The following is an 18,290-nucleotide window of genomic DNA, read 5'->3' on the forward strand; positions in this document are numbered from 1 at the left end:
TGTCCAGGGGAGAAAACATCTATAGTTATTAGTTATTAGCAACCAGAGGAAGCAGGCACATAGCCTTGGAGGGGTCCTCCCTGTTGGTCACTTGACATGGGGCACAGTTATGTTGTGGATTGTGGTAGTCCAGCAGAATAGCCTGACCCTTGACCTTGAAATTAGGGTGAACGCACAGCTTGGAAGAATTGAAAATCCAAATAAAGACATGGAAAATAAACCACTCTTCTTATTGGACTCAAAGGCTGATCACTCTCTTAGAAAGGCTGCTCGAGGTCATACCCTGTCAGGTAACCTTCATAGTTTGTTTTTTCTTGGTAATGTTGGAAATATCTGCATTCATTCCATTTCTCTTGTGGCTACTTTCTAATATCTCACACTCCAGACTCTGATTTCTGTAAGTAATAGATTCTGACCAGCTTTACCACTTACCCCAAGGAACAGTGGCTACAGAATAAAAGGCACCCAAGAACTATGTAAGGAAGGACAACAAATACACAGACATAGATACAGACACATAACCACACCTACACCCACACACAAAACATTTAGACACAGCAGAGCCCATTCTGTGTTTAGCAGTATCGTCTGACTATAAGACCAAAGTTTATGCAAGCTGCAATCTAGGCAATCACGACCACAATCTATGTTCAGCTGCATCAACCAGAACCCACTCTGATGTCCAATGGCTCCTTTGCAGGTGGAATCTTGTCTGCTGGATAGCAAGGAAGCAATTTGCAGGTCTCTGTACAATGTAGACATGCTCCTTAGCAAGCTCAAGGAAAATTTTATTCAGCTCCTCAACACAATCGCTTGGTCTACACGATAAATTTTAGACTTATCTCAAAAATTCCCTTAGCTAAAAAAACTCTACTAATTTTTTTCTGCAATTTTATTTTTGAAATAGTTTAAGCCTACAGAAAGATTGCATTCATTGCAAAATTAATATTATGGATTGGTTGTCATCCTATTCTAGCATGTCTGTTTTTTCCCTATGTTTATGAGTATTCATGTACATATGCATCTGTGTACATGTATATATGTATGCAAGTATGTGTGTGTCTGTGTGTATATATGCATATATGCATGGATATATATATATATGTATATGTATTTTATGTGCATACATATGGACACAATAGTGTAAGACTACATGTGGTATGCATATTTTGATTAGTTGAATATTCATTGTAGATATTGATGTACTTTATCCTTAACTACTTCAGCATGAGTCTCCTAAGACCAAGATAATAAGGATATTATCTTATTCTGCAATAATTACCCTCAGGAAATCTAAAGTTTGCAAAGATCCTATTTTTTAGCAAGCAATCCATTTTCAAATTCTTTCCGTGTTCCAAACTGTGCTGTATAAATTCTTGTTTTTATCTTAAGGACCACACATTATAGTTAGTTGGCATATATCTTCGGCCTCTTTTTTAATTTAGAATGGATCCCCAGCCTATTGTTTTCTTTTGCTTTATGATATTGACATTTTTTCAGAATCCAAGGCCAGTTGCTTTGCATAATTTCTTTTCAGGTTTGATTTGTCTGCTGTTTCCCCTAATTATATCCAGGTTAAATTCTGACATTCTAAATACCAACCACAATCAATATGAAGATGAGAACTAACGGGTTTTCAAGAGGACATTTTAGGATGAATTACCAAACCCATGAAGAATTAAAAACCTTCTGATGGGTATCACATGTCCCTTGATAAGGTGGTCTCTTCTAAATTTGTTAACATGAAGTCTGATCACATCATTACTTTAGTGTGCACCACATATGACTTCATACTGTCTTCAAGATTTTGGTGACATCAAGTTCTATCTATGTGGATACTTACATATTCTCTTCAAGCACTTTACTTAAATTATTTCTTATCCTCAAAGATAAGATTCATTGAAAGAGTTTTCCTGTATTTTTTTTAGTACCTGTCAAAGTATGAGCAAATTAAAAAAGCAATCATATGTGTCCAAAGTGACCTAAATATTACCTGTCGTGCCTGGGGGAACACTGAGCAGAGAAGGTGTGTGTGTGTGTGTGTGTGTGTGTGTGTGTATACACATGTGTATGTATGAGTTCGCCCCTGTGTGAAGCTAGTTGGTCAAAAATCCTTCCCAAGAAGTGAGAAAAAAGAAGGTGCCAAGGTTGCCAGACCAAAGTGGGGACAACATCCAAACAACTGACAGGACCAGCAACTCCCCAGATACATGGCTGCTATATTTAGTCCTCTGACATCAGATTGATTGCTTTCTTGCTCATTTCCAAATCACTCAGCAAGCAAGATTGAAAAGAGGCCCAGGAAATGCTACTCAGGCAAACCATGAGAGTGTGTCAGGATTCTTGTAACAGGTCAAAAAGAGCAATCCTGACATTTCACAGCTTCTGCACTTTAGCCAAAGAGTCAGAACCAGAGACCCCTGCCCTACTGCTTACCCCTGCCCTACACACATCTAGTGATGGGGTGCCAGGAACTCCATGTTTGACTCTAGATGTCCAGGCCTTCTCATTTCTCCATGATCTGCTGAATCCTGGACTCAAAATCACTCATAAATGAAACCACCTGTGTACACACTCCATGTCCAGAGGTTTTATAGACATGAATACAAAGCCACATACACATGTAGATATATTGATATATAATAAAACCACATAATCATTCTGGCTTTATGAGTCCCTCCCAGGCTCCCTAACTACCACAAATGCATCAAGCCAGAAAGAGAAGGGCATTCGTTTTCAATTCTTGCATCTTTGTGGCTCAATTAACTGTTTTCAAAGCAAGCAAAACATTACCTGCTTTGGCATCTCCAATAAAATTCAATTCCTCTTTTCATATGACAATATAGTGGTTCCAGAAATCCAGAAATATAATTTATTACTACAGCTTTAAAATCAGAATTATTCCTTCTGATAATTCTGTTCATAAGACATATAGACTAGAACTGTCAACTCTTCAGCTGGTGGTCACCCAGCCCTAAGATGTACCTTCCTGCCCTGGTGACAGAGACAGTTCCTGACTCTTATGTTCCTTCCTATCTCTGCCTACTTTCATCACTCCATGAAAAAAAGCCAACCATTTAAATTAGTTGCTATAGTTTGGGAAAACTGGCAAGTTCAAATGAGAATAAATTTTTCATTTGTGTTTTCTTTGAAAATAGGAATATATATATATACATATATATATGTATATGTATATGTATGTGTATATGTATGTGTGTGTATATATATATATATATATATATATATATATATATATATATATATATATATGGCTATAAGTCCAGCCCAAGAATATTCAAACATGTTTATCTTATGGTGAAGCAAACTACTGAAGTGTGTCATTTAAGGTAAGTTTTCTTTATATAAATTGTTTTATTACTGATAACATATTAGTAGATGTCATAGATGCACAGCACTGTAAGTTCTGTACAAATCAGTGCTTTGTGTTGTTTTGCACTTTGAAATCCCATACACTTTATCCTTTGCATTTAAAAATACTGTTCTGAGAAGATGTAACAGATTCCACCACACAAGATGTCAAAGATTCAATGGTAAAATTTCTGCTCTGGCTCTTCTATGACTGACTCATGTTATTAGCCACACGCTACCACTGGAGACATTTGCTGTGTGCCCAGTCCACTCACATCCGTGTGCACACCTCCCACTCCCCTCATAAGCCTCGAGAAAGAAGACATTACTGTTGCTATCTGCACAAAGAGAAGGTAAGCAGCTGAGCACCAAGGGTTTATGCCTATAAGCTTAGCCACTAAGGTAGCTGATATCAGAGGATTATAGTTTGTAGTCAGCCTGGTCAGGGATGCCATCTTTGAGATTCTATCTTCAATTAACCAGCAAATGCCAGGCTGGAAGTATGGCTCAGGTGGTAGAGCACCAGCTATGCAAGTCAAAGATCCTGAGTTCAACTCCAGGACCTCCAGATAGATAGATAGATAGATAGATAGATAGATAGATAGATAGATAGATAGATAGATAGATAGATAGTGTAGAAGACACAAGACCTTTTAAAATCAGTGATATACAGGTGGCCAGGAGCTAAAGACAAATTTGTGGTGGTGGAGCAAACAGTAATTTCCTAGTAGCTCAATAAATCAGTAGCAGTTTTTCAAGAAACTGTTGGTTTCTCCACTTTCAATGGGAAAAGACAATTTATCTCACCTGTTATTGTTGAAACTCTTCCCTTAGTTCTTGAGTTCAGCACAAATGTGTATTTGACAACAAAACAGCACTCTCCAATAATTAAAGAAATTAAAAACTCTGGGGGTTGATACAGTCAACTCAGGCTGGAGAAGAACGTGGCATGTATTTCAAGGCACATATTTTAAGGCCCATATTTCTCAGTTCTGTTGCCCAACAGTTAGAAACACCCCTGGGATACAGGCAGTGTTATTACTTTTAGAAATTTTGTTCTTTTTTTCCCCCTTACACATCCAAAATGAGATTCAGCCCACCATTTGATATTGTCAATACATATTCTTCATTACACAACTGGCATGCCAACTGTTACCTAAGCACTTCAGACTCTTCCAACCCACACCCACCCAACATGAACTCATCTGCACTCAGAATGAAAAAAGACAAAATGAAACAAAATAAGTAGCATCCTGAGGAAACCATGACTCCATTCTCAGAAGCAAAAGCCATGTCTCAGACATTTCTTAGAATGAGAAAGCCTTCCAAAGTTACTATTTTACTTGAGAGGATGGACTGGGGGTTGGGAAAGATGAGAGGGGAGAATGGTAGAAGGGCTGACATTGATCAAGATGTATTGTACTCATAAATTGATATGTTGAGTTGTAGCCCCTTTGCACAAATGCTTAAATATAGTAACAATAGTAACAAAATAAATAAAAAATGAAGTCACCATTTTAACAGAAAAGAATCCTATTCTTCTATGGTAGCTTGCCCGTTGAGGATTTCAAATTACAGGGACCCCAAAAGTCCTGCCAATATCAAGGTTCTTCTTTTTACAAAAGAAGGAAGACCTTTTCTTTTACTAAACTTGACTTAATTAGGTTTTGGCAGGTTGACATCACAACTCAGCATCTCTTTATTGAGAAGAGTTCTAGAAGACCTTGATGAAATTGCACATGCTTAGAAACAGACACTAGCTTGCATGCTGAGTAAATAGGAAAGCATGCTGACTGCATTTATTTTACTACTATTATGTCTCCATGGTGTGAGTGAGCCAGTAAGTAAATGTTGTTAACATCTTAAAAAAATAAACATACATTCTCTCTCTTTCTACATATATACATATATATATATCACTAAAATAATTTATTTTTCCTTCTTATAAAAGTATAATTTTATGATTATAAGAAGTCTTTAGCATTGGAATAAACTGTTTCCAAAAGATTAAAATTGGATTTAATCTATTATTATTTTCTTGAAATGATATGATTTTGAGCTCAGTGAGTCATACTTGTTGAAGTAACAGTCCTGTTTGTGTTTTTGGTTTGTTTTTCAGATAAGGTCTTGAGCTAACTTGGCCTGGGACTGTCTTAAATTGTAGCTGGGGTTATAGCCATGCATGACCATGGCCTGCCCTAAATTGGGTATTTTTCACTTCATTCATTCGAGTTTACTCATTCATTCAGCACATTTTTATCCAAAGGCCCAGGCAATGCTAGAGTGACTTCTTGGTCCTTGACATCAATTGTGCCATTTCATCTAAATGCTAAATCTATAGATGGAGATGTTTTAAACTCACTTCTGAGGGCAGAGCATTGGCTTCTCTGCTGCTCAGGTCTTATAGTGGTCAGTAAGATAGGGCCCTGAACACCAGTAGTGGAAAAAAAATATTATTGCATCAGAGAGCTGAGATGTCAGATGGCTTGGATCTTGGAAAGGAGTAGAACTCTTAGGCTCAGGTCAGCACTAGAAGCAGTGTGGTTAGAACGCTGCATGGAGCCCCAGTCCTGGGAAGACCTGATCTTTGAAATCAGTTATGCCTTCCTCAAAGCCTATCTGCTTCTTGAAAACTCAATATGGCCATGTTCAACATAACAAAACGAATAAAGGTAATGTCAAGCAGACGGCACTGTGTTTTATGGAATTATCATAAGCCTGAAGGCCAACAAGGCTGCAGTTACAGTTTGTTCCACCAGGCCCAGTGAAGCAGGCTGGGCGCACCTCTCACTAGCGTCAGAGCTAATGTCCACCTGGCTCAGCCCCTCTACCAGAAACAACTGGCTTGATTCTTCTAGGGTTGGCTCATAAAAGTTTGCATGATAATAACCTGCCTGGAATGGAAAGGGATGACAAGAGGGGAAATACACAAATGTATTGACAATGCTGACTAACACCAGGAGCAGTTGAAAGAACCATCATCAGCTCACAGGACAGAAGTGGCCCTACTGCCCTCCATCCTTCCGGAACCAATGAGGAATGCAGAGGTGGATTCCTCCTGGACATGCTGAATTCCAAAATGGAATGCCAAGCTCCTTCTGACGTTGAACAAAATACAAAAGGAAAAACACACCTACCTTTCTTTTCCTCCCATCAATTGTTCAAATTAATGAGGCATGTGAGGACAGTCAGATGTCTTCGGATGACTTAAAAGGAGACTGGGAGCTGTACTGTGTGTGGCTCTGCTAAAGCTTAGGGATAATTCCAACATTTGTCAGGTTCCTTGCTAGGACTCATTCGTTCAGCCGGGAATGGAGGATAAAAGTAACGATAGGCATTTGGTAGAACACTAAGGTTCAGAGAGCTTAAAGAACCCTCATTTGTAGTCACACAGTTAAGGAGGGAATCACATTCAAACTCAGGAATTTCAATTATTGCATATCTTTTTTTTTGTATTGTCCTGGGCCTTGAACTCAGAGCCTGGGTACTGTCCCTGAGCTTGCTCAAGGCTTGTGCTCAATCATTGAGCCACAGCTCCACTTCCAGCTTTTCCTGAGTAGTTTATTAGAGATAAGGGTCTCATGAGTCTTTCCTGCCCAAGCTGATTTGGAATTGAAATCTTCAGATCTCAGCTTCCTGAGTAGCTAAGATTATAAATGTGAGCCCCTGGCTCCTGGCTGTATGTTAGCGTTTTTAAACAAGCTTAAAATGTAGAACTCCACTCTTCTGTAGGAGGCTGACTATAACTATAGATGGGTTCTGTTCTGTTGTTATTGTTTCATTTTAGTCTTAATTAAATGAAACAGACCATTAAACATCAGGAGTTTCCATATAAAATCTGGATTTATGACCTCTCCTCCCACCTCCAGGAAGAGCCTAAACTCAGACTTGTGCTGGGACAGACAACAGAAAGAACTAAAAGAGGATTGCAGCTCACTTCCTGGACTCTAGGTATTACCTGAAGTCCATCCAATGTCCCTTCTCCTTCTAGGACCTCAGGTTCAGGCTCATAAACCCTAACAACCACCTCTTTGGTTCCTCTTTTATCTGTGCTCATATCTTGTTCCTCCTCTGGGGATGTCCCTGTCTGTTTTGTCAATTTGCTCACGCTGTGTGACTAGCCTTCAGGATTCATTAAAATGTTCCTGTCTCCCTGAAATCAATTTGGATAACACTGTAATAACTAACTGGGCTTTGGTCAGAGCTCTTTGAATATTTTCCTTGTTTTACTAACTTCTTTCATGTAGACATACTTAGTACTGAACACTGAGTAAAATAGTAGATAATAGTTAATAAGAACAACAATGTTCTGCTCAATAATAATAACAATGATTTAGGTAATATCTATCGCTATCTGGCACTATTAAAAGTACTTGTTCAAATCATTTACATCTTTCACATTCTTATCATTGCACCTCATTTACATAGAAAAACTGTTAGCAAAGTTAAAAATGTTCTCATAGTCCTTACTTAGCTACTAAATGGAAGAAGAGAAACGAATTACAAGTTTAGTCTGGCTACCTCTGAGTGGTAGTTGGTAGGCAGATGAGCAGCTAGAAAGAAAAGAGAAAGATGAGGGAAAGAGAAATGAGCAGTCAGGAAGAGGATGACAAATGGAGGATATGGGAAAGAGTTCTTTAAGTTATAAGAACAGAAAGTTCCTTGATGGGGTGGGGGCCTGGAACCAGATTTTCTGGGGGAGGGGAAGCTGTGCTTTTCACTGCTAGTGTAAGTACTCTTAGTTGGTTGTTTTCAAGTCACCAGCATAGAGTTGGAGAGAGAAAATGTGGACAATTGCAAATATGAGCTAGTAGTATCAACTCAGCAGCAGGACTTATGGGATGCTGAGGAAAATGGCACATAAAGAGACAGAGAAAAGATACACAATAAAATACTTCTGAAACCATACCTACAACCAGGTACTACCTACAACCAGGACTTACTTTAAGTTTTTAAATAGAGAGGAATATTGTCATATGCCTTTTGAGAATTGGACAAGTAAATTGCATTTCAAAATTTCCTCCATCTTTCTTCCGTTTTGCATGAAAAGAAAGCAGGAGTACATCATATCACCCCTTTCCTACATTGTCCCCTCCTGAGTAACTTTTCCCTCTAAAGCCTTCTACCTTAGTCTTTTGTTGCAGGTAACACTGATGTTCAGGATCCTAGAGTGTTGATCAACAAAGACATGAAAGTCTTAAACAAGAACCCATTATATGGAGTATAAATAATAGTGCTGAAGAGCTGGGTGCTGGTAGCTCACACCTGTAATCCTAGCTGATACTCAGTAGACGGAAATCTGAGGATTGTGGTTCGAAGCCAGCCCAAGAAGGAAAGTCCATGAAACTCTTAACTCCAAATAACCATCAGAAAATGCCTATTAGAGCTTAAAGTAGTAGAGTCCTAGCCTAGAGGGGGGGAAAAAAGCTCAGACATAGTGATTGGGCCCTAAGTTCAAGCCCCATGACTGAAAAACAACAGAAACAAACAGCAGTCTTGGACATATCCTTGATACTCTAGATCATCCACTGGAAGGGGCTTTTAAAAACATTTAGCCCCCAGTTACCCTGTCTCTCAGCAAGTAGGGCTCCATGTAATTGACATCACCTGCCGTAGGCAGGTAAGAACCTTTGGTAAGAACCAAGGAACCAGGTGACATTGTGCCAGGTCACGTATCCCAGTCAATAGTTCATATGCAGAAGACATATTCTGAGATGTTGCCTCTTTCCGCTAAGTCAAAGGGTTTCTGAAGAGAGACTTTTCTCCTACTCAGACGATTTTATTTCACCAGTTACAACAGGAAAAACAACAACAACAATAACAACAACAAAAACAAGAAGAGGACCAATCTGTCATCTCCCCCCAACACTGCACAATGACAGTTATCTGTTTAGAAAACACCCTATAACTACAATCCCCTCTTCACCACTCAGTTTAAGAATGCTTCCGATCCTGGGCTTTTCCCATGACTATCCATCCACCTGCTTGCACCAAGGCCATTTCCTGATTGCTAAGAAGTGGGCAGGGAAAGGAAGTGAACCTTTCAAAACTATTGTGGCAGCTCTGCTAAAATGAAAAAAAAATGCTGGAAAGGAAGCTGAAACTTTTGGCAGAAATGCAATGTAGCCTGATAATTCTCCCTCACTTCAGGTGATATTGGCCAAGGCTACAGGGCACCTCGCCAAGGGGATCATTGGGAACTCAAATGTAAGCCAGTGCTTATCCGGCCAGGATTCAGGATTTCCTGCTACACCTAGGAAGTCCATTATTTTATTCTTACAAAGGCACTCCATAGCCAGGCAGTGGCGCTGATATGGGCCCTTCTTTCACTAAAGGTTATCTCCACTTCCCAACCAGTATTCTCCAAGAATAGGGCAGATAAAGTCAATTCCTTGGTGCAGAGGTGCTCTAGGAAGAAAAGATCCCTGGGAAGTGAAAAAGCAAATAAGATCCTATAGGGTCATATATGACAATTTGCCCAATCCCAATTTGCTTATCCCAACTTGCATCTACTGTCTTGCAAAAATAACTAAGAGCCCTTTCATTTTCCAGAGTGTCCTTGTGGTAAATGACAAATGACAGAGTCCCCCTGGTCTAGAGTTCTTGTGATCATGCATTTCTAAGGCCTCTCCTAGTGGGTCCTAAGACATCTGCCTATGAACTTGAATGGAAAAAAAAACTTCCCTCATTAAAATGACATAGCAAAGTAGTATTTATTCTCTCATGAATGCCAGTCATAAACCTCAACTATAATATTGGAATCAGCAGCTCTTGCCACCAGTGTAATTAGGAATTTTTCAAATCATATTATTGTTGCTATAGTTATGCATTTAGGCTCATCTCTACTCCAAAATGACATAGCCATTAATGAGTCCCCGTGGTACAACTTATGCATGCATTGCATAAGAGGCACATACATCACACATTATAACTAAATAAATGTTTTACTAAGATCTGCTTGTAATCTTGTTTTATGTTTCATGCATTCAAGAACATAATGCTACTTTTAAAAAAAAACATAATGCTGAAGTTTCCTAGGCTTCATCAGATTGCCAAAGCGCACTATGGGGTACATGAGGGAAGAGCTCTGAATTTGGTGATTGAGAAGCTACACATTAATGAGGTATTCTGGGATGTGAAAAAGGGGCCAGGGCCTCCAGCTGAGGCCCTACCCTGATCTAAGCTAATGCAGACAATTAGGAATTATGTAGTGCATCTTTCTTTTACTTGTACACCTTTTTTTCTTTAGGACTTATTATCTCCACTTTCTTTGTCTCCTCTGTTTCCCCTTTTGTCTATGCGTTTAGGATGCTAATGTGCAAAATCTTTCTGTGCCAACTGCTAGGCTCTCTTCCTTAGAATGAATAGTTTTCTTTCTTGGTCTCTCTTATTCCTCTTCTGTCTCAGTGCCTCTCCTCTGCTGCTTTTCTTTGCCTCTTTTGACTAAGCTGGTCTTATATCACCTTCCTTCATAGGTTTTATAGCAGAGGCTTCTGGTATGGATGATTTATACTACCTACACTTCCCACTTAGGAATGATGCTCATTACAATTGTAGCATGTATTTCTGAAATACAATTTAAAAACCAGCTGGATACTCTAATAATGACCACACAGTATTTCATAACATAACCTAAGCATCAATGTGTTTTTAAAAAGGGGTGAAAAGTACCCTTCTTGATAATCCCTGTGGACCTTGTGTCTAGGCTAGACCAGTAGCCTGGACCAGGACTCTATTCAGTGGCCAAGTTCCATTGTAGCATACAAAAAGTATACTGCTTAGTCACTGCCAACAGGGAAGCCCTCAGAAGCAGGCCCGGGCACTGTTTCTTCAAATCAGAGCTGAGCTAGAAGACTGGGGGCAGATCCAGTAAAAGACCTCGTGATCTTGGTGTTTGGGCTTTGGGTAGGGTACAGGTGCAATCTGCACTTAGCCCTACCTTGTCCTGAAAAAGTAATCATTCTTGGGAAGGTATTAAGTACTTACTCTGTCAATGATCTAGAGAAAAAAAAAACAGGAAGAAAGGGAGGGAGGGAGGGAAGGAGAAAGGAGGAGAAGGAAGGAGAGGAGAAAGAAAAGAGGGGGAAAATAATCTAACCTATCCTATATTTGAAAAAAATACTACTTTGTCAAACATTGCTCCTGGAGAGAGTGGCTTGCTGTAGATTTTTTTATATTTGTTTCCATTTTTTTCTAATAAAAGGTACAAAAGCACTTGAAAAAAATATACCTGGAAGTGTACTGACATTTGCACTGTACAAGCACTAACATTAAATGCAGCTTGGAGAGCTTAGGATAAAATGAAATCATAAATTTTGTAACCTTTCCTAATCTGTTCATTTATCCGCTTAAAGAACAAAATCCATTTTTATGGGGGGTAGTTCTTTTTGTTCCATATTTATTCCTTTATTTCAAAGAATTATATGGCCCTTACGATTACCTTGCCACTTTGAAGGAAAACTGTCAGCTCATGAAAAGCTTCTAGATTTCATTCTCTTCCAGTGGTTGACTGAGATATACTAAGTCTTAAGTTTTTACAAAGTGTATGAAAACATATTAAAACACTTCAGATATGAATTTCCATCCTGATCTCAAGCCATTTGTTCAACAAAGCTTCAAGTTACAATCTATGGGTAAAGCTTTCGTTAACATTTTCTTCAAATTCTTCTCACAGAATCTTATTACTTGCCTTCCCTTGTTATTAGAAATAGTCTAAGTCAGATGATGTACAGGTTGATTTTACTTTATATGTCAAACATCCAACCTCCAAATGAGCATTATAACTCATACTATGTATTACATACATACCTATTTAATGTGTTCTGAGTATAAAGTTTTAATTTTCCACATCCTTCATATTAGATGGAGTTGTGTTGCTTGATACTACTTGTTATCCGAAACATCAACAAACTCCTATTTGTATGACTGGAAAGAAACAGATGCCAGAGTCCTGTGCCAGCAGAGGTGTCATCTGGGCCTTTGATTCCATACCACACTGGAGTCACAGGAAACTAACAGAGGGATGTGGCCCACATGAATCACATGATGAGAGGCCAACTCTACCACATCCCCCCCCAAAAAAAAAATCTCACCATGGGAAACATGGATGTATGCCAGGATCACATGAATTCTCTTCCCCACTGAAACTATCTTCGGACATGTTGTCCTACTGGGGTAAGAAAACACTTAACTGCTGTAGTCTAATGAAATCAGTGTCCTTGCCCCCAAAAGGCTTCCCTTGAGGCAATGACTTGATGGCTCTCCCTGAAGATTGTAGCAGGTGTGCAACATTCTCCTACTTACATAAAAACAAGACTCATTTCTAAGGAATTCACTAGAAAGTGAATGACCACCTCCCCCCCACCCTCACACACAAGTAGCTAGGAGTTCTGTGATTCACATCCACCACATTGTGACCTATATCAGATGATAGGCTAAGGAAGAGGTAAGAAAGAAAGAAGAGGGGAGCTAGTGCATAGTGCATGAGCATTTGCTACAGGCATTTCTGTCCCACCAGGACTTGTCATCAGCCAAGTCTCCTCTCCTCTTCAGGTCACTATCCCCTTACCTTTGCTTGCTCCACTTCAGAGACTCCCCAGAACCTCTGTCTTGGTGCATCACAGCCTTAGTGCTGGAAATTTTGATCCAGGTGACATAAAAGCTATCAGGTTTCCACTGTTTACATGGAACTTTTGCCATCTTGATGAGACTAAGAAACAGCCTCTCTGTGCTCTCTGGCTGTTTCCTCCAAGACTTTTTCTTGGTTTTCCTCACAGAGGAGGACATTCTGGTACTATGGCTTTCGAAAGAAGACATGGGGTTTCCCCAGAAACCAGAATACCAGCCCACATGTGTGCATACAGTTAGATGGAATCCCCAAATGGCAGGAGAAAGTCCTCATTGTGGAAAGGGCTCAGTGGGTTGAAGAAGTGGAGAAGTGGAGAAGATGCACTGTTCCTATTTCTAAGTCCCAGGTGTAACTGCTGGAGTCCATTGTTTTATTGCACAAAAGCTCAAGTCAAAGGCACGACTTCCAGGAGAAACCATACCAGCTCATTTCATTGTATGAAAGCAATTTCTCTCTGATATCCTATATTGTCTCATATTTGCACAAATACTTGGGAATAAGGGCAGGACAGAACTACTCAACCTGATAGAAGGACTATGCAGAAATGGTTGAGATCCATTTCATCTTAATTAGAATTGTTAAAAGATTGCATGGTTAGTTAACTTTTGCTGATTTGATGGCTTGCAAATATTCTATTGCAATCTTTCTCAAAAGAGAAAGGGGAAGGGGGCTGTGTGTCCCTTGTACTGACTTTTTCACATTATGTTCATGGAGAAGCATTTATGAAAAATTAAACAAAGAAAGTCATTTGTGGAAAAAATATTTTTCTCTAATTTTGAGATGCCGATAAACAGCAGAAAAATGACCATAATCTATTTATATATAAATATAGTTCATTTGATGAGGGTCAAAGACAGATATTCTGACAGAATGGCCTGAAGTACAGCCTATCACTGGATCTGGGTTAGAAAAGATGTATCTGGGATCCCTCTTAACTTTAACATTCTGTGATTTAATTTGCAGAAGGGAAATCACAAAATGAGCACCGAGAATACCTCTAATTTTTTTTAAACCAGAAAGTAAAGCTTTATTCCCATTTGGACCTCTCACTTTGTCTTGTACTTCAAAGGAGGACATTTACTAACAGCTTTCCAAGACCAGCGCTGTAACCAGTTCCTTCCATGGGTTGTTGTAGTTGCTCCCATCTTACCAAGGTACACTGTTGGGGTGCACTGAGGCAGGTGACACACATCCCAAGAATGGCTGGCACCCACCATTTGCCCCTAAGGTTTAAAATGAAGGCTAAATGGTCTTCATGTGTCCTTGGAGACAATGAAATAGACCTGAGAGTGTGCTCTACCCACCAGAGGAGCCAGCCTCTTTGGGGACTGGCTAGTTGAAAAAGAAGCAAACACTTTCTCTGTAGTTTGGGCTTCTCATCTACAAAATTGTAAAAAACAAAAAACAAAAAAAAACTTTATCATCCTTCATGATTAACGAAAGTACATAAACTACGGAGGAAAGTGCTTACCACACAATAAGAATTTAAGAAACATTAAGTAGTATTCACTATTATCATTACGAATCTCCCCAGAAGAGAGGAACAACGTGGGCGGAAAAGAAATCCACCTGCCATATTTCTGGAGTCTTCTCTCAGGTTGCCCAGTGATCTTTTCTAACCAGTTTCTGAGACAAGGGAAGAGCCTGGAGCACAAATCCAGGTGACAAACATTCAGAAAGAAAGCAGCCTTCGGGTGTCAGAAACTAAGTATTATGGTGTGAAGAGTTTATAGTGGGGGGATCCTACCTCAGGTTTCCAGGCAATTCGGAAGCTGTGTTCTGTTCTGTCACCAGCCAGGCCCAGCCTCTGAGGTGTGGCCTCAACTCTCAGTTGTTGCTCCAGGACCCTGAGTTGAGTGGATTCCTGCTCCTCCTGCTCCTTGGGGCCCTGGTGAGTGAGGCAGAAAGCTAGCTGCTTCAAGGGTGCCCCAGAATGGCAGTGACCCTCATGCAGGCTCCTCCCAGGTGCCCTGGACAAGCCACGTGTCCTCTGGACGGATCTGACCAGAGGGTCTAAATAAGCCACTGTCCGAGTTCTGCTTGCTCCCAGCTAGCACGGGAGAGCAGGAAGGATCCACAGGGTGAAATACAGAAGGTTGTGCCCATGTCAGGCCCGGCTAGAGAGAACCTGAGAGCTGTATGGGGGCTCCAGATCAGTACAACCTCCAGTACAACCCCCAATACAACCGCCTATGGGGGCGGTAGGAACCACCAAAAAGACTCAGCCAGAAGTGTCACTTGGAGAGGGGAGGGGCATGCGCCTCGTGTGGGAGAGCAAGGTTAAGTGAGGTGCTCCCCGCCTGGCTATCCAACCATGTGTGTTCCTCATCTGGAAAAGGGAGGTCGGTGGGTGGGGGATTGAGTGCTAAGCAAGAGAGGCGGCTGTCTCTTCTTTGCAACAGCAGACTAGCCCCCCCCCCCCCGCTCTCCCGCAAACTGTCTTGCACTCTGAATTGCTAGGGTGCAAAGGAGGAGCTTCGCCTTCTTGCATTCACCAAAGCATCCAGAAAGGAATAAGCAAAGGGGTCTACCTGAGGGCTGCGTGGTGGGTGGACGCACCTTTGCCCAGGGCCCCGGATCGGGAAGGTGGGTCTCGCTTCCTCAGCTGCCCACACCCCCTTGCTCTGCGTTTTCCTCGCACGCCCTGCCCTCCAGCTCCAGCTCCAGCTCGCCTTCTCTGACGATCCTACCAGTGGAAGCACTCGGCTTGGCTCCCCCACTCCATTGCTCCGCCCAGGTGCGATTTGTGGGGCAGCGGGGGGGAAAGCAAGGGGGGAGGGAGGAGGAGAAGGTGGCTTCCACGGCAGCCTCCGCCTTGGCAGGCTCCTCCCACCGCTGGGACCCCTGCCTATTTGCTGGGCTTTGGGGACTCCCCTTCCGACCTCCAGCCCCCACCCTGCACCCACGTATTCTCCTAATGGCCAGGAATTCCATTCCCACCCTGAGGCTTGTGGAGTCTTGTTTGATGCCCAAGTACTGGCAAGGAAGGTGGGCATGGATCTAACCCACCGCGCTGCAGAGATGAATGGGTGTAAAAGCCAGAGGCTGCCAGAGAAGAGAGGGGAACTATGCTTTTCTAAGACCCAGAAAAGCATCCTTATCCCTGATCTGACCATTCAGTCACCGCCCAAGATGCCAGCGCATTCAGATGATAGCTGAGGAGGTTTGCTTCCACTCTCCAAGAGCGAGATCGCTGCACCAGGCACCCCAGCAGCCCACCTTCCCAAATCCGCCCCCCAGAACCCCGAAATTCCAGGGCTGCATTCCACCCCAGTGCTTGCCCAGGTTACCCAGCCCCTCCCCCATCTGCATTTACACACCCAGGCCAGAGCCCTCAGGACTTAAAAAAATCTCTTTTCCTCCTGCTTTGGCCATTCCCCTCGCCTTCATTAAGAGAGCCTTTCCCTTCCCCTCAGATCTCCCCCCTCTCCCCAGCTTCCTCCCACATCCCCACCAGCAATCTTTTCCTTCCCCGCTCGCTCACTTACTTCACGCACCCACCCCGCGCGCCCCATAGCTGCACATGCGGTTCCCGAGGCGCACAACCCAAAGCCACTCCAAGGGTTTCATTCTGGAGTTGGGTGGGTGGCATGCTCCAGGGTACTAATCCACCCCCAACCACCACTCGGGATACAGCTCCAGGAGTGGCCCGCAGCCTTGCCCCTCTCCACGTCCCCCCCCCCACTCCGATGTCACCATCACGGTTCCTACCCAGCTCTTACGGGGCAGGCTGAGGGCACTGCCGGGTCCCGAGAGCCCACGCCTCGGGAGCGCCGGCGAGCTGCGGCGAGTGCCCAGTCTCGGAGAAGAACACACAGATCCAAACGGGCACACGCGTCTCACAAGGGGAGTTGGGGGAAGGGCGCACGCGAGAACTAAACGTGCAAGTGCACCGCACACGGGGGTGAGCATCGCGCGGGGAAAGGAGGGGGGGTCACAAAAGTTTGCAGACTACTGCACGGCAGCCAGCTGCACCAAAGTGGAGAAAGCTAACAACGCCCCCTCGCCGGCTGATGCCTCTCCAAGGGTCTGTACCAAAGGGACCAGAGGTTTGCACAGCCACGGCTCACAACTGAGGGCGATAGTTCTCCACTTGTTCCCAGAGGGCCAGACAGCCGCAGCACCACCGGGAAGAGATGATCCCGCGCTCTGCGAAAAGCAACAGGCGGCTGCACCTTACCTTGCGCCAGTCCCGGCTTGAGATGGCTGCTCCATCCCCCTGGCGCAGGGAGGAGGTGTGGGGTGCGTCTGCCTAGGGGTGTGCGCGCAGTCAGGGCTGCGTCGGCCGCCACCTCCAGCCGGCTGCCAGCTGGGCTGCCCACCCCTTCCTCCCCTTCTCTTTCCCCAGCCGGCTGGTGGGGCTCAGATCCTCGGCCACGGTTGGCTTGTGGCGGCGGCGTGGAGACGCGGTGGCTGGGGCGCGCGGGACGCAGGCAGTGCGTGGCGCGACTGGCGTCTCCGGGCGCCGCCACGGAGCGAGGGTGCGGCCCCCGAGCGGCCGTGTGGGGCCCGACTTGGTTCGAGCTGCTGCGGTGGTTGCAGCAGACCCGGGCGCCGGAGCCTCGCAGGAAGAGCAGACAAAGACACCAGAGAGGCAAAAGGCGACTGGTCCTAAAATGCGGTGGATTCAGTCACTAGAGAGGAGTCGCCTCCAAAGCTTGGCGTAGAGACGAGGGAGGAGGGGCGAGGCTGCTGTGGACTGGAAAAGCAGCCTGGAAAGAGCGTGACCGACCGAGCTTCCCTATTGCTTAGTCTGCGCCTTTCCCTTGCCTTCGCGTGGATGGGGGGAGGGGGTGGGGTGGCGGAGGGGGGATGGGTGGGTCTGGAATGGAGGCAAAGTGCAAGGAGTGTTTGCTTTGAGAGGTGTTTGCTTTCACCTTCTCTCCCCCCTCCCCGCCGCCTCCAGGTTCCCCCTTCGCAGTTCCACAGTTCCTGCAGGTTGTTAATGGCCCCATTCTTTCCCCTGTTTTTATAACTACTGAGACCAGAGCTCTATTACTCTCCATTGTCTTCAGTGGGGGGAAAGTAGATGCTTAAAATCCATGGCACACATGATTACCTAATGGGTGCCAAGCACTGTGTGAGGCTGTAGGTGGAGAGGAGGGGTTGAATAAGATAGGATTTCCTCCCCCAAGCCAGTGAGCTCTCAGGATGAGTCAGGGAGGTCCAAATTTTAAGAGTTGTGGTTCCTAATCCTGATCCCCCAGTTTCCCAGAGGAAAAGATGCGAGGGTTCAATTTTTCACTTCTTCTTCCAGGCAGAATGGGAGTGTTTCTTAAGAAAGTGTGTGTGT

At 43.4% G+C, this 18,290-nt stretch overlaps 1 protein-coding gene across 3 annotated transcripts in view; it reads right to left on the reverse strand.

Annotated features, from left to right (window-relative positions):
• Lrrc3b (leucine rich repeat containing 3B) overlaps nt 1-17,578 on the reverse strand; it is an 85,503-nt gene extending 67,925 nt beyond the window's left edge. Inside the window, exons 1-2 of one of the 3 annotated variants that reach the window (XM_013010419.1) lie at nt 17,178-17,578; nt 14,745-14,885 (exon numbers count right to left, since the gene is read on the reverse strand). The gene's annotated coding sequence lies outside the window, so the exon portion shown is untranslated. Of the gene's footprint in view, nt 1-14,744; nt 14,886-15,556; nt 15,635-17,177 lie in introns of those variants that run through there. The other 2 variants (XM_013010421.1, XM_013010422.1) reach the window with 2 other exon arrangements.
• Nucleotides 17,579-18,290: the final 712 nt, after the last annotated feature.

Source organism: Dipodomys ordii, unplaced genomic scaffold (assembly GCF_000151885.1).
Source record: "Dipodomys ordii isolate 6190 unplaced genomic scaffold, Dord_2.0 Scaffold12, whole genome shotgun sequence".
Taxonomy (NCBI): Eukaryota; Metazoa; Chordata; class Mammalia; order Rodentia; family Heteromyidae; genus Dipodomys; species Dipodomys ordii.